This window comes from Rattus norvegicus, chromosome 2 (assembly GCF_036323735.1).
Source record: "Rattus norvegicus strain BN/NHsdMcwi chromosome 2, GRCr8, whole genome shotgun sequence".
NCBI lineage: Eukaryota > Metazoa > Chordata > Mammalia > Rodentia > Muridae > Rattus > Rattus norvegicus.
Genome location: NC_086020.1, coordinates 136764055 through 136786427, shown reverse-complemented (window position 1 = coordinate 136786427; position 22373 = coordinate 136764055).

Below are 22373 nucleotides of genomic sequence, written 5' to 3'. Positions count from 1 at the left end.
CTCTTCTATTAGATTCAGTGTGTCTGGTTTTCTGTGGAGGTTCTTGATTCACTTGGACTTGAACTTTGTATAAGGAGATAAGAATGGATCAATTTGCTTTCTTCTATACGCTGACCACCAGTTGAAACAGCACAATTTGTTTAAGTGACCATAGGTGTGTGAGTCTATCTCTGGCTCTTCAATTCTTTTCCATTGTTCTTCCTGCCTGTCTTTGTACCAATAGCATGCAGTTTTAAATCACTATTGCTCTGTAGTACAGCTTGAGGTCAGGGATGGTGATTTCCACAGAAGTTCTTTTGTTGTTGAGAATGGTTTTGGCTACCCTGGGTTTTTTGTTACTTTAGATGAATTTGAGAATTGTTCTTATTTTTTCTTTCTTCTTTTTCTTTTTTTCCACTTTCTTTTGTATTGAACATTTTTTTTATTTATATGTCAAATGTTATCCCCTTTCCCAGTTTCCCCTCCAGAAACCTGCTGTCTCCCCCTGCTTCTATGAGGGTGTTCCCCCACCCATCAATCCACTTTCTCCCACCTCCTCACCCTGAAATTCCCCTACACTGAGGCATTGAGCCTTGACAGGACTAAGGGCCTCTCCTCCCACTGATGCCCAACAAGTCCATCCTTTGCTACATATGTGTCTGGAGCCATAGATCTATCCCTGAGTACTTGGGATAGTGCTTTAGTCCCTGGGAGCTCTGTGGTGTCTGGTTAGTTGATATTGTTGTTCTTATGTAATTGCAAACCCCTTCAGCTACTTCATTCCTTTCTCTAACTCCTCCACTGGGAACCCTGTTCTCAGGTCGATGGTTGGTTGCGAGCATCTGCCTCTGTCTTTGTCAGGCTCTGGCAGAGCCTCTTAGGAGACAGCTATATCAGGCTCTTGTCAGCATGCATTTCATGGCATCTGCAATATTGTCTGTTTTTGGTGTTTTGGGGAATGGATCCCCAGGTGGGGTAGTCTCTGGATGGCTTTTCCTTCAGTCTCTGCTCCACACTTTGTCTCCATATTTCCTCCTGTGAGAATTTTTGTTCCCTCTTCTAAGAAGTACTGAAGCATCTACACTTTGGTCTTCCTTCTTCTTGAGCTTCATGTGGTCTATGAATTGTATCTTGGGTATTCTGAGGTTTGGGCTAATATCCACTTATCAGTGAGTGTATATCATATGCGTTCTTTTGTGACTGGGGTACCTCACGAAGGATGGTATTTTCTAGTTCCCTCCATTTGCCTAAGAATTTCATGAAGTCACTGTTTTTAATGGCTGAGTAGTGTAAATTGTGTAAATTCTATCCATTGTGTAAATTCTATCTCTGTGTAGAATTGAGTGGAATTTTGATGGCGATTACATTGACTCTGTAGATTGCTTCTGGTAATCTATGTTAATTCTGCTGATCTGTGAGCATGGGGGATCTTTCCATCTTCTGAGGTCTTCTTTGATTTCTTTCTTTAGAGATTTAAAGTTCTTGTCACACAGATCTTTCACTTGCTTAGTTGGAGTCACATCAAGAAATTTTATATTATTTGTGACTATTGTGAAGGATGGCATTTCCATAATTTTTTTCTCAGCCCCTTTATCCTGTGAGCAGAAGAAGACTTCTGATTTGTTTGAATTAATTTTACATTCATCCACTTTAGTGACGTTATTTATTAGCTGTAGGAATTCTCTGGTGGAATTTTTGGGGTTACTTATATCTACTGTCATATCATCCACAAGTAGTGATATCTTGACTTTCCAATTTGTATTCCTTTGATCTCCTTTTGTTGTCTCATTGCTCTGACTAGGAATTCAAATACCATATTGAATAAGTAGGGAGAGAGTGGGCAGCCTTGTCTAGTCCCTAATTTTAGTGGGATGGCTTCAAGTTTCTCTCCATTTAGTTTGATGTTGGCTACTGGTTTGCTGTATATTGCTTTTTGAACTCCTGATCTCTCCAATACTTTTAACATAAAGAAATGTGTTTTTTAAAGGCTTTTCCATCCTCCAATGAGATGATCATGTGGATTTTTTTTTTAGTTTATCTGGTGGATTACGTTGATAGATTTCCATATATTCAACCATCTCTGCATCCCTGGGTTGAATCTTTCTTGATCATGGTGAAAAATTGTTTTGATGTGTTCTTGCATTCAGTTTGTTAGAATTTGATTGAGTATTTTTGCATCAATATTCATAAGGAAAATTGGTCTGAAGTTTTTTTTTTCATTGTTGGGTCTTTGTGTGGTTTAGGTATAAGAATAACTCTAGTTTTATAGAAAGAATTGGGTAGAGTTACTTTTGTTTTTATTTTGTGAAGTAGTTTGAGAAGTATTGGTCTTCTTTGAAGGTCTGATAGAATTCCACAATAAAATCATCTGGCCCTGGGCTTTTTTTTTTTTTTTTTTTGAGTGTGTGTGGGTAGTTAGGAGACTTACAATGAGTGCTTCTATTTCTTTAGGCCTTATGGGACTGTTTGGGTGGTTTATCTGAGCCTGATTTAACTTTGGTGTCTGGTATCTGTCTAGAAAAACTCCTTCATCTAAATTTTCCAGTTCTGTTGAATTTCCTCAGTTTCTGTTGTTCTGTCTCCCTTTTCATTTCTGACTTTGTTTATTTGGACACTGTCTCTGGGCTCTCTATTTAGTTTGGCTAAGGGTTTATCTATCTTGTTGACTTTCTCAAAGTTTGGTTGATTTGTATAGTTCTCTTTGTTTCTACTTGATTTATTTCAGCCATGAAGTTGATTATTTGCTTATTTTTGTTCTAGCACTCTCAGATGTGCTGTTAAGCTGCTAGTGTATGATCGCTCCAATTTCTTTATGGAGGCACTCAGCGCTATGAGATTTCCTCTTAGCACAGCTTTCATTGTGTCCCATAAGTTTGGGTATGTTGTGCCTTCATTTTCACTAAATTCTAAAAAGCCTTTAATTTCTTTCTTTATTTCTTCCTTGACCAAGTTATCATTGAGTAGAGAGTTGTTCAGCTTCCATGTTTATGTAGGCTTTCTGCTATTTTTACAGACTAGCCTTGGTTTATGGTGTTCTGAAAGAATACATGGGTTTAATTCAATGTTCTTGTATCTATTGGGGCTTGCTTTGTGTCCAATTATATGGTGAATTTTGGAGAAGGTACCATGAAGTGCTGAGAGGAAGGTATAATTCTTTCATTTTAGGGTGACAAGTTCTGTAGATATCTGTTAAATCCTTTTGGTTCATAACTTCTATTAGTTTCACTGTGTCTCTGTTTAGTTTCTGTTGCCATGATCAGTCCATTGGTGAGAGTGGGGTGTTGAAGTCTCCCATTATTACTGTGTGAGGTTCAGTGTGGGCCTTGAACTTTAGTAATGGATCTTTTACAAATGTGGGTGCCCTTGCTTTTGGGACATAGATGTTCAGAAATGAGAGTTCATGATAGGTCTGCCTTGATATGTTACTTGATCTTTTTCCCTTACAAATTTTTATATTCTTTCTTTGTTCTGTGCATTTTGTGTTTTGTTTATTATATGACAGGAGGAGTTTCTTTTCTGGTCCAATTTGTTTGGTGTTCTGTAGGCTTCTTGTATGTTTATGGGGAACTATTTCTTTAGTTTTCTTTTAAATTTTGTTGAAGATGTTTTCTAGCCCTTTGAGTTGGGAATCTTTGCTGTCTTCTATACCTATTATTCTTAAGTTTGGTCTTTTCATTGTGTTTTAGATTTCTTGAATGTTTTGAAGCTTTTTGCTTTTTGTATTTTCTTTGACTGTTGTGTCAATATCTTCTATGGTATCTTCTATGCCTAAGATTCTCTCTTTTATCACTTGTATTATATTGGTGATGCTTGCATCTCTAATTCATCTTCTCTTCCCTAAATTTTCCATTTCCAGGGTTGTCTCCCTTTGTGTTTTCTTTAATGTTTCTAGTCCAATTTTTAGATCCTGGATAGTGTTCAATTCCTTCATCTATTCATTTGTGTTTTCTTGTATTTCTTTAGGAGATTTATGTGTTTCCTCTTTAATGGCTTCTACCTTTTTACCTATGTTTTTGTGTATTTCTTTAAGGGAGTTATTTATGTCTTTATTAAAGTCCTCTATCATCTTCATGAGATTGGATTTTAGATGTAAATCTTGCTTTTCAGGTGTTTTAGCATATCCAGGGCTTGCTGCAGTGGGAGCACTGGGTTCTGATGTTGTAAGTAACATTGGTTTCTGTTGCTTATGTTCTTGTGCTTGCCTCTGGCCATCTGGTTATTTCTGGTACTAACTGGCCTTGCTGTCTCTGACTGGAGCCTGTCTCCTCTTATGATCCTGTGATCCTGGTTGTGTAAGTACACCTGGAGGCCCAGCTGTCTCTGTTATCCTGTGGTCCTGGATTTGTCAGAACACCTGGGTATGAAGCTGCTTCTGGGGATGGGCATAGTGATTAGAGAATTAGAGTTCAGGGTCTGCTCTATATAAAAATGGTGAGCTGAGTTCTGTGCTCAAGTCTCAGTTAATTAAGAAGAATGAATTGTTGGCAAGTGGCAAAGGACAATCATTTTTTAAGGTTTTACCCTGAAGCCTTTCAGCAGTCTCTTCTCCATTTCAGGCACACCCACAGACTTGCCAGTGCTTAAAGCTGTGGTGGACTTTGTGTCTTTTTACTACGTCTCTACCCTCCACCCTCAGATACTTCCACATCTTCACCCATGACTATTGCTTTACAGACTAAAAGGATGGGTACTGCCTTATGTGACAAATGTAATCAGCCAAGGATCTATTATTGTCCCCTGGGTGTTCTAAGCGAGAAAATTAGGAGTTATTGGTATATGGGAAAATGTGGTTGAGAAATAGCAGATGAGCTTCAGTAGATACCAGCTGCTACTGGAAACATGGCAGGCACATGCTCCCTTGAGACTCCCAGAGGGAACACAGCCTGCCTATACCTTGACTTGATATGAAGCAATCTAGTTTGTGTCAATTGTTATGGCAGCCTTAGGAAACCATATGGCCATATAATGCCGTGTTGTCCTTGTCACAAGAGAACCAGCTATCATTCTGTGAGGCATGTCAGCAAATCACTTTAACTATAACTTAGAAAAAGTTGGCTCGGGGTTGGGGATTTAGCTCAGTGGTAGAGCGCTTGCCTAGCAAGCGCAAGGCCCTGGGTTCGGTCCCCAGCTCCGAAAAATAGAAAAAAGAAAAAAAAAAAAAAGAAAAAGTTGGCTCTATTCCATTAGCCTCAATTTTAAGACTTGGAAGTGAGAGGTGATGATCGATGCTTTAAAATGTTTCTAAAAGTCAGACATACTTTGCATAGTATCAACAAGGCAGTGAGGGACTCTTTTTATCATCCATGCTGCTGACAATATGTAAATACATCCCAGTTGGGCCTAATAACATTTATTGGTGTCTTGATGCATGCTTGTTTTTTCTTAGTTTTCTTCTCTTTGTTTTGAAATAGCTATTTACAAGTGCTTGTATATGAAAGCCATAACATATTTTTATAGAAACCACTTGCTTGATTTACTTGGAATAACTAGTCTAGGCCCATTTTTAATATGAAATTTTGGATAAGCCATTCTATTTTGCAGATATTTATATTAATCATAAAAAGAGGCCATGTGAAAATCAAATTAACAAGTTTTTTTTTAATCTCTATTTTTGTTGCCTAGATAACTGTCTATCTTTTCTATAGGATTTTGCCTAATTTAAAATTTAATGGTTGACTGATTCAATCACAGGATTTTAAAATGTTCATTCAAAACACATTTAACTTCACTGCCTAGTACAGAGACCTTTCTTCTTGCAAATAATTGAGCCTTGGGTCTTTTTCCCTTTTACGTGTCCAAGGATTTTCCTACCTTCATTCTTTTGAAATCATTTTTGAACGAAAATATTTCCTTTTCTAACAAGACCACAGATCCTACTCACTGTTTTCCCCCCCAACCTTTTCTTCTTACCTTTTACTCAGATGCCAAGTTAGGCACAGCCAGGGATTAAGGAGCATCTGAGTCTTCTCTGTGCTCTTCCAAACATGCCATTTTAAAAAGATATTTGTAAGGTAGATGTATGAGTGTGGTGTCCCTTTAGAGATAAAACAGTGTAGGCAATGAGAGGTTACATGATTTTCATAGAAGCCACATGAACATTGAATGTTGCCCTAGACTCCTAGGCCAGAAGTTTCTCCAAAGCCCTGACCCACAGTGTCTAGCACTACTGAAAACTACAGAGAGTTCAAGCACATTGATTGCTGTACTTACAAGATTCTTCAGTGAGATGTGGAAATCTTGGCAGGACTTTTCTGCATAAGAGTTTGTTTGTTGACTGGCAGTTGTCTTTGGTCGTGGAGTAGGTGTGTTGTATAGATACATGTGTTTAACATAGAAACATGATGATCCCATAAACTCTGCCACAATGTCTGATATGGGAATCTGAACATGCCAAGTAACAACCTTGACAAGAACAAGCATACATCAATGGCATCCTTGGTTAGGGCTCTGCAGTTCTCCCTTGCCTTTGGCTGTAGGCATCTTGCCTGAAAGACACAGGGTAGGGTCACATGAAGAAGAAGCTTATTTGTTTTAATATTTTCCTCTCTCTCTCTCTCTCTCTCTCTCTCTATCTATCTATCTATCTTTCTCTCTCTCTCTCTCTCTCTCTCTCTCTCTCTCTCTCTGTGTGTGTGTGTGTGTGTGTGTGTGTGGTATGTGCTTGTGTGTATTCTCCTGCCTCTGTGTGTGTATATATACATGGACATATTGAAACCAGATGTCAACATCAGGTGTCTTCTTTTGATCTCCACATTTTTCAGAGACAGCTTCTCTCACTCTACTGACTCCTGCTCATCAGTTAGACTCTCTAGTAGGTGACCTCCAAAGTACCTCCTGTCTCCTTCCACCCCTCCATTAGGGTGTCATATGTGTTTGGTCATGCTCAGCTTTTAAAAGCTGAGTGGTAGGAATGCAAACTGCAGTCCTTGTTGTTAAAAGTCAGACATTTACTGATTGAGTCATATCCTCAGCCCCTGTCTTTCTGGTTCTGACAGAAAGCATAGGAAGTATGTTTGCCATGATGGAGTATTGCTACCAGACCTGGAGAAGTGAGACAGCTGGCTGGGAAGACTTACCAAGAGAACCTTTCCTGATGATGTTGGAAAGTCTGTGAGTGGGGAGTTTTTTCAAGCTTCTGATCAAGGACATTTTACTGTAGCTCCTTGAGCTGCTGTAGTGTGCTGCTGAGTGAATCTGGAGATGCATCATCTGGCTTCTCACACACATCACCTCATTGAGTTCGCCGCCCCATAATTTGGTCAGGTAATTTTAAGCAGCCTCTGTGGGAGGAACTGCAGAGGTTAGGGAAGCGAAGGGTGTAAACCATGCTCTTACACCTCACTAGTTCTTTTGCTTTACAGACTCAGAAAGAAAATCTGAAGGATTCTGAGAATCACACAGCACACTTGGTACTTCTGAGTTTCTAGAGCTACCCAATGGAACAGAAGCAATCTGTGGTGGGGGTGGGCAATCTGGGCGCCACTGTGTTTGCATAGAATTGAATAGTAAAGGTACTTTCCTTGGTCAGAATTTATTGTTAATTCAGCCCTTATTTCCAGTAGGTCCCCAAGTCTCCGTTGACCAGTCAGCCACTTGATATTTGTTTAATATTCACAACAAACTCTTGAATGAGATTCATAATGACTTCCAGTATTTCACTGGAAAACATTAACTCATAACAACAGTGATTGTCCTAGGCTATTTGGGACTTTCATGTTCTTAAGAACCTCTAAAGTTCAAATAGGTCTGTTTATGGTGCTTACTCTCACCTATCTAATGAGTCACACTGTGTGCGTGCCTGACTGTTATCTTATTTATCTCATGCTTCTTCATTCAATTCACTAGATTTAGAAAATACTCCTGCTAAGAAAGGTAAGATATCTCTGGGACAGGTTTGAAAAAGATAAATTAATAAATTCTTCTTTGACATTCACTGTCTGTCAGGTGTTCCATGAGCCTTTATTTTTTGAAAACTGTTAATTAACCATCTACTCACCCCACATCAGGTAAACAACCATAGACTCCACTCAAGTCAATTTGGTGAACCAGTGAGTCTAATTAGGGTCACTCACACAGCATGAAGATGAGGGATTATTGACAGGGGAATGGTCAATTTGCCAGTGGCTACAACACCCAGGAAAAGTTTCTCTCTCAGCAACCTATTAACTAGATATGTTCAAGGAGGGGGAACAGTGTGAGACCCTGTCCCACTCTGTGACAGACACATTAGTGGGCACAGTCTCAGTCTTGTGCACGTCTCACTTGTGAGTAATTACAGCTACTGCGAGTTCAAGAGACAATTGGCACGTCTTCTGTAGGGGTTTGCATTCTGTACTAGGATGCTCATTCAAGTCAGGCGAAAACGATCACGTCCCTCTTTCAGAGTTTATCTCTATTAGCAGAATCTCGCAAACTGGCTTTGTAGGAGTTCATTCTAATATATTTATGATAGTGCTACTGAGAATCATGCCATATGCCAAGTCAGAAACAATGTGTAACAATGAGGAGTAAAGATACACACTGGGAGACCAAAGAGAACTGTTCCCATGCTACCTCTGTGAAATACACCTCCTTGTTCACTGATCACGCTGATGTGAGGCTGGCTTGTCACTTCTCTTCCCTTTTTTCCCCTTGACTGTCCTCTAAAAACCATGTTCTTAGAAAAGCTGTCTGTTCAGATAAGTCCTGTTTTTGAGGAACTTTTTGAAGTGAGGTGCATTCTCTGCCAGTGACTTCCAGTACAACCCAAGGTCCATTTCTTTGGAACAGAGTCTTTCTTGTTCCAAGTTATGCAGATGATACAGTGCTTTGAAAGAGATGCACAGGAAGTGAGGAGCTCGTTAGTAGTTATTTGAGATCCTGTGGTCTTTTCTTCAGCCAGTTTCTCATAAATGAGAGAAGGATTTGGGACATAAGTACTGAATTATTTGTGCTTAGCTTATCCCTATGTATAACCTACAGCTTGCTTTTGTAAATGTAACCCTTACAAAAAGAGAGGCCAGAAATCAAACTCTCTTGATGATACTTGGTAGAAATTCATGCAGAAAAGTTCAGAGACAGGACAACTACACTCAAGTTAATGAAGTAGAATGTAGAACATGGAACACAGGCTGTGGAAGTTTCCGAGAATATGCTATCCCAGCACAGCCTGGATGATAACTAGAACAACCTACGCATATACAGTATACTTCTCTTGAATACTGCGAATCACTTAGTATCTAATAGGGGAATTTAATGGGAACATGTGGTTGACGCATTTCAGGATATTTACTTACCGTAAAACTTGCTTAAGTCAACATTCTCAGGAAGGATACACAGTATACCTGAGATCAGGTGGAGTCTTCTTAATGAGTTTAAAAATTGCTCTGAAATTACATATTTGCAGTGAACTACACTTGACAATGTCTAGCTCAGACCCTGCTTCTGTCAGAACATGCGGCTTTTGTAGCATTTGTAAGGGGACTCTGTAGCACTCTGAGGGAGGGATACAGCTAGAACCCAGAAACTCTACCCTTGCATTCTGAGAGAAAAATACCCTGAGCTCTGTTAGGTGCAAATTTACTCATACACTTCTGTGCATCAGAGCCTCCTCAGTTGCACAGCTGTGGCCGATTACACCTTTGCCCTCCAGAGATGCTCAAACACAGGGTTACTCTGCAAACAAGTTTGCCACTGTGATGTAATTACCCTGCACCTTGAGATTTATGGCATAGGGTCTAACACTCAGAAATACAAACAATTTATAAATATTTGGAATAATTATTATTTTGTCAGTAACTTGAAATCATGCCACCTCAATATTAATCAAGTGACAGCACCCAGTGCCATGTTGGCTTTTGTGTCTCTGTGACTTAACGGCACAGACTAGAGAGTCTTGGATTCTATGAAGGGGTATCTCCAGATGATTTTGTGCCTGGAAGGAAGCTTCATTTCCATGGGCATGCCTTATGTACCTGTTGTGGATCCACCTGAAGCTCTTTCGTCGTGAGGCTGGTGGCATAAGAACTAGCACTAACCCAGAGAGCAGATTCTTTGCCCGCTCACCTGGCTGGCTGGCTGGCTGCCACTTTAAGGGAGAACATAATATTCCCAGCACCTCTATTCCTGCAAAGAGTGATAGGATCCTTATCTTTTGCAATGCCATTGTCTTTTCTGTTGACCTTTAAAAACATCTGGCAAAGCCCAGTGAACATAAAACACTCTCCGGTTGTTTGGAATCTATCTCCCAAGGGAAGAGTGCCTCTAGAAACCCCATGTTAGATTCTTTGAGACCTTAAAACAGAGTTAAAATAGTCTCTTTTAAAACTCGGCTTTTCAAATACAATTTGGGGCTTTAAGTAAACGCACAATTTTTAATTGCCCTCAAGATACCACATGAACTAGGTCTTACCTCCTCATCTCTTCTTCATCCCCCCTTTGAAAGCTACATAGACAATATAGAAAGCTCCATTTTTAAAAGGCTGTGAGCCAAAATCACTCCCATCTATGTTTCATGACTGTTGAGCCAAGCTAGGTTGGAAGATATTATCGTCATTATTTCACGTTCTGAATATTATATGTAGGTTACCTAGAAGGTGGCAGGGGCAAATACTATTTCCTCATCATTAGAATTTAGAACTTATACTTCATGGCATTTCCCGGTGTAGGGAATTAAGTGTAAAGTTATTTACTTATTACAAATAAGGAAAGGATGAGAGCTAACATTTACATGGCATTTCCCAAACATTAATTAATTCCACAGCAAAATAAATATATCTTGTGACAGAAAGCTGCCTAAATTTTATCACTAAATTATTTATTGCTTGAGAACTACATTAGTTGACTGAAGATTAGATAAGTTAGGAAAGACGAGACCAAATCACAGAGTGCTCTTTGCCTTCAAGTCTATGGGCTCCCCATTCACAGGAAATACACCTAACAGTTTAGAGTATTGGAGTGATAGCCATACAGTGATAGGTACGTCTAATGAGACTGTGACTACCATGTAAACTTTAGATTCTAAGTAAACTACAAACACTGAGCTAAGAAAGCTGTAAGCATATGTAAGGTAAAATGTTAGTATTATAAATGAATCTGAGAGACCATGGTTCTGTTACCAAAACCCAGACGGTAAATGCATTTCTTTTCACCCTGCGCCTGCTGGATCAAATTTCCACAAAGTCTGTGGCTTCAGCAAATATCCTACAGTTGTCATGGGTTTGGGAGGGTAGCACAAAGTGCATGGCAGGGATACCTCCCTTTCTGGGAGCTATGGGGAAAAGAATGTTTCCTTGCTCCTTTGACTTCCAAGGCAGCTGAACTCTCTCATGTTCCCAGCTCCCTTACATTTTCAAAGCTGGCAGCGCCCCTCAAAGCTCTCATAGCCCTGGATCCTCTGCATCTGTCTTTTACATTTGAAGAGCCCTTGTGAACACATCAAGTCCATCTAGATAATCCAAGGTACTCTCACTATTCCAGGGGCAGCTGGTTAGCAATCTGATTCTGTGTGGCATCCCAATACCATTTCCGGCTTAAGCTAATGTTTGGTTTCTAGGGCTAGGATGCAGCCATCTTTATGGGACTTTTATTCTGCCTATTAGAGGTGGCAGAGTAAAGAACCAGTATGAGGCTCTTACATGACAGGCGTAAGGATCCAGTTTGTCACCATGCTTTGTTAGTGTATTACACAGCTCCTGGGTGTTCTTTTCCAGCTTCCTTTGCTATGTCTTAGCTCAGGTTCTTCTCATCGTTCATTATGAAAACTGCATTACATCCCAGCAGTTTCTCATATTTAAAGTCTTGACAGTTAGTCTCTCTCTATTTTCCACAGGGGGAAAAACACAAGAAAATCTTAAGACACAAGACTTCTTGTGTTTCTCTTCTTGGAGTCAATGGCTGCCTGTCTTTCCTAGTAGTTATCATCTTAGTAAGGACAACCTTTTTGTTGTTGTTGTTGTTGTTGTTGTTGTTGTTGGTGGTGGTGGTGGTGGTGGTGGTGGTGGTGGTGATTTTGGTTTCGTTCTGTTTGGTTTTGCTGTTGAATTATATAAATTTTCACTTCCCCAAGTTGGTAAGACTTTGCTGTTCAAAGGACCACATCCCTACCTCTCACTTAGCATTTGAAAGTTGTTGTGTTTGTATCTAATACACGCAGCTTTGGGTTGGGAAGAACTGCTTGTCCTCCAAAATGTTTTAACATTGTTCTGTGGAGCTAGGTTAAAAAAAGATAGAGAAGAAAACTCAAGCAGTCCACTGACCTCCCTTTTCAGTCATAAATACTTATTTATGTGTATTTCTGTGTGAGCTTGTGAGTGCACATGTATTCTTGTGCATGTGGAGACAAGAGGTCAGCCACAGGTACCATTCCTCAGGAGCTATCCAGTTTGTTTTGTGAGCCCAGGTCTTTCATGTGACATTAACCTTGACAATCCAGATGGTCTAACTGATCAGTGAGCCTCAGAAATCTTCTGTCTCCAGTGCTGGTTTACAGATACATTTCCCCATGACCAGCTTTTACTGTGGGTGTGGGAGACTGACCTCAAATACTCAAAATGTAGCAACACATTGGATGTAGAATATGTGCTTCAAAAAGATGTCCACTGGGTTCTTAGACATTGGCCATATTTATGTAGTCCTATGTTACAGGTAAAATTCTAACTTCCTTCAGATTTTTATTTATGCTTTTTGCATAGCTAAGGCCCATCAGAGGGGCATTGGCAAATGGCGATATGTATACGGCTGACATTTCAATGTTAAGACAGTTCTTCATGCTTCAGGTCAGGGTTTGTGAGCTCTCCACACTTTAGCTGAAGTGTGAAAGAGATGAGTGGGTTATCTCCTTTGACTAGTATAACCAATGCTGAATCCCTGCTTCCATCACCTGACTGAAACTGAATGCTTCCCTTTCTTGAGTAATGAAACTGTGGGTGTCTTTAGAACTCTCAGCCCTTGCTCAGTTATCTCCCTGCATTTTCCTCAACAGAGGTGATAGATTCACTTGCTCTAAGAATGCTTTAATAGTTTGAAATAGCCCTGTGCTGTATATACAGGAAGAGATTCCTACACTTGAGTAAGCTTTTAAAATCTTAGTTTGCATATTAGGACAACATCTTTGGAGCTAGAATAACTTTACGAAATTCAAATACCCCCTACAAAAAACCAAGATTCTCTTTGCTTGGTATTCATTGTGATATGATTTTATGTTTCATATACTTGTGTCTTCAACACAGTTATTAGGATCTATGCCACATATAGACAAATGTTGCACCAAAAACATTGTGTGACGTTTTCTTTGTTTTTAGGAAAAGACAGAGAAAATTGAAACTGTGATGGTTGACCTTGTGATAAGGTGACTTAACTTGCCCAGGAATCTGTACACATCCAATGCTCAAGCTGCCCGAGAATACCTCAACCTAAGCTAAATTGTGCAGCGTTTGTGACAAAATGATTTTCCTGCAGACTGTTCTGAGACAGTACTTAGAGCAGGGCACAGTTAAATGCTCTCAGCAAAGAGAAGGTAGAGCCCAGCTCTGCTCCAGAAAGCAATGTGCCTGAAGGCAGCGAAGGATCGGGTGGGTAAGGACTCCTGGCCGCAGGCTGGAATCTGGGGAGCACTACGTTTCCTCGGACTAGGTTGGAAGCAGACTAGGCTGCAATAAAAAAAAACAAAAAAAAATTAGACTCATTTATTGGAAGATTTCACCAAGAAATAGATTCCTACCATGAACTTTGAATAAAATCCGTATCATTGATGGAATAGACAAACATGAACATGTGATAGAGGACAGGGCAAATCCGGCTGAAGGAGGACAATCATACTTGGCACACTGACTAGTGGGTTACACAGCTTCCCAGTTAAGGCTGGGAGTACCTGGCACTGTCCTCAGTTTTGGATCTTGCTCCCCCCTTTTCTTTTTACTTATTTCTCTCATCTATTACATCCTTGATTGCAGTTTCCACTCCTGTCTGTCTTTCCAGTTCTTCCTCCACACTTCCCTTCTCTCCCAAGTGCCCCTACTTCCTCCTCTAACCCCTCCTCCTCAATTTCCCTTCAGAAAAGTGCAGGCCTCCCAAGGATATCAACCAAACATGCATATCAGATCTTGCTTTTCTTAATGGTTGACAACTTTGAGGTCTAGTAGCATAATATCTTGTCATTGTCACTAGAGCTCCAACTTTCTGTCTTCTCTCACAGAGAATTAACCTGTGAAGTGGATTGAATCAGACTGTCCCCCATAGACTCACATATTGACAAGCTCAGTCCCCAGTTGAAGAGCTATCAGGGAGGGTTAAGAGGTACAGCCTTGTTGGAGGCGGTGTATTTCAGAGGGTGGGCTTTGAAGTTCCAAAAGGCCACAACAGGCCAAGTGCCTCACTCTCTCTTCCTCTTCCTCAAGGTGAGGAAGTTATGTTTTCATTTACTTCCCCAGCATCATGTGTGCTTGAGCGCTGCTGCCATGCTTCCTGCCATGATGATAATGGAATGTGCCTCTGAAACTGTAGATAATCCCTAGTCGAATGCTTTCATTTGTAAAGGTTGCCTTGGTCCTTATGTCTCTTCACAGTGATAGAAGAGTGACTAAGGCAACCTGGGCTGCCTGTCTCAATTTCCTTCCTGTTGTATCATACTCAGAGAGTAAAGTTTCAGGAAACAGTGTATCAGGAGGCTAGAGTCACAGGTACACTTTCAACTTTAAACTTTCAACAGACACTCTCTGAAATTACATTTGTAGAATTCAGAAGGGCCAAGCAAACAAGTCAAGCAGTGAGGAAGAGTAAAATAGAAGATGATGAAGCATAGACTAGGGCACCTTTTATGGACAACAAGATTGCAAGAAGATATTTGGGTCTCAAAGATGAACCAGTGGTGGCATCTGAAATTTAGATGTTACCTAGGCCTGGAATCCTGGCTCAGGGATATAAATAAGCTCAATGCTAGACTATCTCTTGCCTCTGAATTCAGAGCGCTTTTTTGCATCAATCTCACTAGATAGCTAACAGGTTGAGCATTTAGTATGCCTACCTTGGAGTATGTCTTTTTGTCTTTATTTCCTTTGCTTGTTTCCTTCTTCCCTCCCCTTCCCTTCCCTCCCTCTTCATAACCTTTTTTTCCATTTCCTTTACCCTCCTTTCCTTCCTATCCACTTTTCTCTCTCCCTCCCTGTTTTTCTTTGTTGCTCTGTCTGACAAGGTCTTGTTATGAATCCGAATCTGGCCTTGACCCTGTCATCTCAGTCTCCTGAGAATAAGGAAGACTAGCACAGACTACTATAACTTGTTCAGTTCAATTCTTTCTATTCTTTCAACAGCTTAGTCATGTGGCATTTCATCTAACTCCTTGTGTTAGCTGTCATTGTGACCCTTACTTCCTGTGGCTTGATGTGGAACCCACCATTATTTGAAAGAGCTCTTTGCTTCTAATTTAGTCGAGTAGAGAGGGGCTTCTGGAAGATCAATAAATAAGTATAATAGCTTTCTATCTTGGGAAAATTTCATGCTTGCTTAATAATAATGTGAAGAGGCCATCATGTTGGGTCTCAAATTGAAATTCTATAGGTCTATGCTTTCTATATAAGAAGCTAAACTGAGCTAACTCTGTGGGCTTGTCAGCTTATGATTCTACATGACTGAATCTTCTGTTCTGTTTCCCCAAGGAGAAGAAATGCTGGAAGGAGTCTGCTGTGAACACCAAATGATTAACTAAAGTCTTGGGTTTTACAGCACTTTTTTTCTTGTCTTCTCTTTTGAAAATTTCTTTGTATATTTTCACTGTACATGGCACTGTGCGACAAGAGGACACTTCCATGCAAGTATATAACACATGTGAGCATACCTTTCCTGTACCCCCGTCTTCTCTTTTCTCACCTCTCTTTATTCCCATCAGACTCTTTTGGTCCCCTATGCTGATTCCCTTCTAATTTCACATCACATATACATATCTGATTTTATGTCTTGATTAAATAGCTTAGAACTAGAAATGAGAGCACATGTACAATACTCACTTTTCTGAGACTGGCTTAATTCACTTAATGCGATTGTTACTGGTGGCATGTGCTTCCTACAAGTAGCATAACTTCACTTTTAATGAGTGAAAACCAATCTATTGGGCACACATATCACATTTTCTTTGTCCATTCCTCTGTTGCTAGATACCTTGGTTGGTTATATATTTTCATTGTGATATGTTAGCTTGAAGTCTTTTGTGTAAGTTCCAAGGTCTTATCCAGCATGGTCACATGACAGTTGTATTTTTAGTTTTATGGGAAACACTGCATACTGATTTCCAAAGTGGTCTGACCAGTTTTCATTCTCACCAGCGCCTTGTATAGCTCACCTTTCACCTTTATCCACAACCCTGCCATTGGTTGTTATTTATTGTCTCAATGACTGCCATTCAGACTAGAGTCAGGTGAAATGTCAAGGAAGTTTTAATAGACTTTTTATTACATAGGAAATGGGCTTTATAAAAGATCATACTGTTTCTACACTTTCAGTGGACTAACATATGGACATGTTTAGATGATATATGGCAAACATATACATATAAATATATGTATACATACAGTATAATGATGCATATATAATAATGTAGAAATGTTATTATAAAACCCATATTTGACTCTATTCTTGTTCTAACAGGTAAACATGCTAGTTCATAGTCTCCAGATTCATATTTGTGTAAAGAGTGTAGCTGCAGTCTACTTAAGTTCATTGTTACCTATCTCCATAGAAACTTCATAAAGCCCGTAGTAGACCCAAGCTCATAAAATAAGGCTGAGTGCTGTTGGAAGAATTCTCTTTGTTTCAGTAAGACTCACTGTCATCAGAGCTTACATACAGTGTTATAGCCAGTGGCTGTATTAGCTGCTTTTGTCATCACTTTGACCAAATACGTTACATACAAATGCAACATGTAGGAGAGACGGTTTACTGTGGCTGACGGCTCAAGATATAGTCTTTCAGAACCCAGGAGGCTTGGCAGGAGGGAGCCACAGTACTGATGACAGAAGTGTGGGCAACTGATCTTTTCATCTGTTTCCCACCATAAGGCAGAGAGAACTCAGGGGGCCAAGGAGGGGAGAACCTAAACTCTCACGACCTCGTTCCCCTGATCCACTTCCTCCAGCTGGGCCCTTCTTCCTACAGATTACACAAACTCCCCCAAAGGGCAACATTAACTATTCTTCTTACACGTGAGCCTTTCACATAGAAACCATAACCATCACTTTTGCTCTCAGTAGCTCCCGATAGAGCAGAAACTCTTTTATTGCTAGACTAGTTCAGAGACCTGTACTTCCAGACATACAATTTGTGGAGTCTAGATTTAGAATATGACTAAGTACAGGGGCCTGGCAGGCAGAGGTTTATATCTAATTACAGTCAAGCAGTATGATAACTGTATAGCACTTTGGAAAGTACAAGAGTACACACTGATATTTGGTAGTTCTCTGAATTCCTCATACACCCAGTAAAAAGTCACATGGGCTTTGGCTTGTGCATGGTTAATCAGGTTACTTTGAAAGCCTGTAAGGGCCTCTGGAGACAAAAAGAGCATGTTTGTCAATGTTGTCACAGGCTCCTTTGTGTTTATGTGCCACAAAATAGGTGGCAACCGCTTTACTCATGTTTTAGGCTCCAGGGCCTCTTCTATTTTTATTAATGGGCATGCTAACTTCCTTTTTACAATACATCTTTTGTCTGAAGGTGTCTCGTGATTTTTCTGGGTCAATCATTATCAAAACCCAAAAAACCATTTGATCTGGTGCAGTTTTCAGATTGGAAGCATTTCTGATGAAAAAGAAAAAGCAAAAACAAAAACAAACAAACCAAACAAAAACAAACATGATAGGCAAGGTAAATGCACTTTTAAACTAAGCCCAAGCTCAATTATGAAGAAAAGGTTTTAAGAACGTATTCATTCATACAAAAAGCAATGGTCACATTGCTATAAAGTTTCTTGCTTATGAGTTCGGGAAGTCGCATGGTCAAACCTCGTACCTGTTGTCCTAAAGCAGACACAGTAAAGCAGTACCCCCTCCAGGAAACAGGACTGGACTCCTGGCCCTGGTAATAGCTTTCATGCCTTCCATGTGGTCATTTCCCTGGTGAATGCCACCAGCTCTGGTGTATTGCATAGCTAGTAGGGACTTAGCAGAGCACTCACTTTCGCTTGACCCACTAATTAGAACTACGAAGATTTCTAGCCAGCAGAGCTTATCATAGCTCAGCTGCTTGGTTATTATGCCCTTGTAGAAGGGATTGGGTCTTAATCTTATCCTTATAGGTTTGCCGTGTTCACTTGGAAAAATTGTTCTAGCTTTGCACATTTCAATTTATTTATTCCTACAATCAGGACAAAATATCCTTTTCTGGGCAGTTTTATATAGGCTTATACATTTAAACCACTTAGTAGAGAAATTGATAAACTTTCCCCCAAATGGCAAGTGGAATCTGAATGAAAACCATGATCGTGAATGTGTGTATTGCCGTATTCTTCATTTAAAAAGGTTCTAATATTTTTACTGTGGTGATAGTAACTGAAACACACAGACAGACACAAATACTTATACTAACACACACACAGAGAGAGAGAGAGAGAGAGAGAGAGAGACAGAGACAGAGACAGAGACAGAGACAGAGAGAGACACAGAGAGAGAGGCAGAGAGAGACAGAGAGAGACAGAGAGAGAGAGAGAGACAGAGAGAGAGAGAGAGACAGAGAGAGAGAAGCTGATAAGCAACAACCACGACATTGAAATTATTTCTCTCTTTCTGTTGAAAACAAAAACTCAGATCCTTCCCCTATTCAGTTGGAAGAAGAGTAGTACCCTTTCAGATAAATCTTTTCAACTCTATGATGACTCAGGAGTTTCTTGTTCTTCAGAACAGTTTGATAGCCATTGGCCGGAAGCTTTTCCATAGCTACTTTTAGATGTGGGCTGTTCGGCTGCTCACTGCAGTTGGAGGCCATGCCATTGGTGATAATATGAAATCCTCATCCGACAGTGCTGTCACTTCATGTATGTTTATACATGTATGTCCATCTGATGTTGTGTTTTTGCAGTTCTAGAGACTGATGTAGTTGCTTTTGTTCTTTTATTTTTTTTAAGCCTGTAGATAGAACATACAATGCCTATTGCGGGCAGGGCACATATAACACAGGTTCCGGTTTGCCGACAATCTTGTATTTTCTAGATGCCTTTATTCCAAGCTAGTACTCATGTCATGGTGCCATGGAGGATGCTCATTTCTATGACTTGGGGCTGTAATTGATGCATTCCAACCATTTGGTAGCAGTTAGAAACCCTAGTTAACACACGAGGCTCCATCTAAAGCAGCCGGGGCACGGCGGCATTGCCCTTTTCTGTATCAACCCTTAAGTTTTCAACTAGAAGATAACTGACTGGTGGTTTGAAATTGGGAAAAAAAAAGAAGAAAGAATGCCTAGGGGGAAATATATTCAGACCGTCTGAACCCAAATGTGGTGAGTGCAATAGTAAGATGATTTCCCCTTCTGAATTCGCAGTGTTTTCTACTGAGCTGCTGGTGTTGAGGCACTGGATTAAATTGAAATCCTCACTTGAAGTGAAGAACGAGAGCGGGAGACCAAGTGCATGCAGCTGCATACAGTCTTGGAGCAGAGTCTGCCCTTGAAAGTACTTCCTGCTGCCTTGACAGTTTCTCTGTCTCTCAGACTCTGGAAATAATGACTTCAGTGGAGTTGCTCTTCTTCCTGCTCGATGCTGTAGTCTTTCTCTCTGTTCGTGTTTCTCCTTAATTAGGATGATCTGCCATTTCCCACTCCTGGAAGTTATGTAAAAGCCATGATTCTCCAGGCTTTTAGGTAGTGAGCAACATGATCAGTAAGGTCAGCTTCTGGCAGGAAAATGAAATCATTTTTATGTTAAATAAAATAACTGCAGGATTCCATCCATATCCTAAATCTGACTGGGGAATGATAAAAGATGAAGTCAGAGGGTAGAACTCTTTGATCAAATGGATTGCCCTTAGACAAAGCTTATATGAAAGAATTCCAGCACCAAAGCCACACAGCTGCACGCCCAAATACACTATCTTTTTTAATAGCCACTTATAGGAATCAGAGATTAACAAAGCAAAGTCTCATTAGGGACGCTGGCAGGAAGCTACAAAAGGACAGCTTTGTTTTCTTATACATGGGCCTGAGCCATGCTAGAAATGCACATTGGGGAAATACAGTGCTCTGTATACTACACTTGTCTAAAGAGGTATTCCAGAGGACCCCCAAATGCTACTTCAAAATGTTCATGCATGCTAACCAAAACATGTTGGTGGGTGGGGCAAGAGGTCTGACCTCTTCATGTGTTTTCATATTTGCTGTAAGATTTAGATTTAATGCAGAGAAGTCTCCAGAGGAGCTCAATATCAACAGAAGTGGAAACACTGTGGGAGGCTGGACAAATTTGGGGCAGTCTGGAGAACTCTGTCCCATGATTCATTTCTATCACATGATGCTGATACTCGCTTTTCTTAAATTGCAACAGTGTAGGGCACAGCATGGCTGTGCCTTTGCAAAAAAAATGAATGAAGACTGGCAGATGCATTAATCTTCAAAGGACGTTTGTTTTCCTTTCTTCAGAGGCAGCTTTGCTGGGCTAAAAAAATTGCCTCTTAGCCACATGAAGACCAACCTTTTTTGAATGAACGCAATATTTAAGAAGTGTCAGTGAAGGTTCTGGATGTGTAGTTTTCTGGGTATCCACTTTCAAACCATGGATTGCCATCTGTTCAGCAAAGATATCTGTGACCCACATGATGCAGACAGTGTTACCATCAAGGGTAACCAGTGGCCATACGTGTTACCCATCAAGGACATCTTCCATAGTTGAACAGTAATTTGAAAAGATTATTTTGACTAGAATTATGTTTATTCCATTTTCCTTTTCTACATTAATTTAAAAATACTCCATAATATTAATCACACACCTGCACACACACACACACACACACACACACACACACACACACACGCACACACGGAAGGAAAGAGAGAGAGAGAGAGAGAGAGAGAGAGAGAGAGAGAGAGAGAGAAGAGATGAGGAAGTCTATGGTGACCTTAATCTGCACTGACTCCTGTCTTTTCCTCTAAGGTTTTCAAGCAACAATACAAACCATTCAGATGTGTACATGGTGCAGAACAGCCACAGTGTAATTATTAGCTGCAGGTGAGCAAGGACCATCCCTCACATTCCTGTTCTGTACTGCTGACTGAACAGTGGTGGAATGCAGTTTCAGCCCTCAGAAAAGTGGGGCACACATCTGAGAAGCCTGTGGTCTGTAATTATTCGGGGGCTGACAGTTGCTGAACACCCTCTCTAACAATACTTGACACATGTCTTAACACTTTACTCAGGCAGGGAACAAACTACATTGCAACCACCACAGGAGCCAGAGCTCACTGCCAGCTATTCATCCCTCCCAGAGTCAGTTACAGGGAGAGTGTTCCAGGACTCCATCTAAGGTAACCCTTAGATGTCTTACTTCATGTTATAATCTCTGCTGCTTAGATTATGGGACTCAGGGAAGGGAGGTGATGGGAAGTCTTAGAGCCATGGACAAATTCCGGGATCCTCAGAAAAGCACCCTGTAAATCCAAGATATAATTATCTGCATCCCTGGGGTCATCATTTCGACCTTAGCAAGTTTGTAGATGTTTGATTTGAAATAAAAGAAGTGTTATGGAATGTGTTTCTCAGAGCTGGGAAACATGTGGGCTCTGGAACGCAAAGGCTGCCTTCTAGCCAAGTCCTCAGGGCCTGTTAACTCACCCACTTTTACAGGCAAGTGGTGGCACCATTCATTTCATTCCCCACCGGTGCCGTGCCCTGTATTTGGGTCACCTGATTGAGCGTGACTATTATGGCTAATAAGGAATTTGAATTCGAGTCTAATGAACAGCACAGAGAAATCATCAGAGAGAAAATTGTACCTCTGTTATTTTATGAGATTGTATATTGAAAGAAAGGAGAACATCTCATACAGAAGACTATTGTGATACAGTCGAAGATGAACAGGGCAAGTCATAATGAGCCTGTTCTAATACTCAGACATGTTTAAACTGTATTCTCAAGAATTTAGGAGCTGTTGTTAAATGAAAAAGCCCTGGGAAAACAGAGCCATGCACACTGCCAGGGCATTGCACAAAGTAAAGGAAAACCTTCAGTGGAGTTTAGCTGAAGAGGCAGGTAGAGGCCTTCAAGTCTTTTGATATTGTTTAACGTGCATTGTAAAATGTTAACTACATCATCCATCTTCCTCATACTAGTGTTGGGATACATACCTTACTCCTACCATACATGTGTATGGTGTGCATGTTTAGACTCACTCAGAGGAAAAGTCAGTTCTGAGCCCAAATGTCCTCAGGGAGATCAGTGAGTG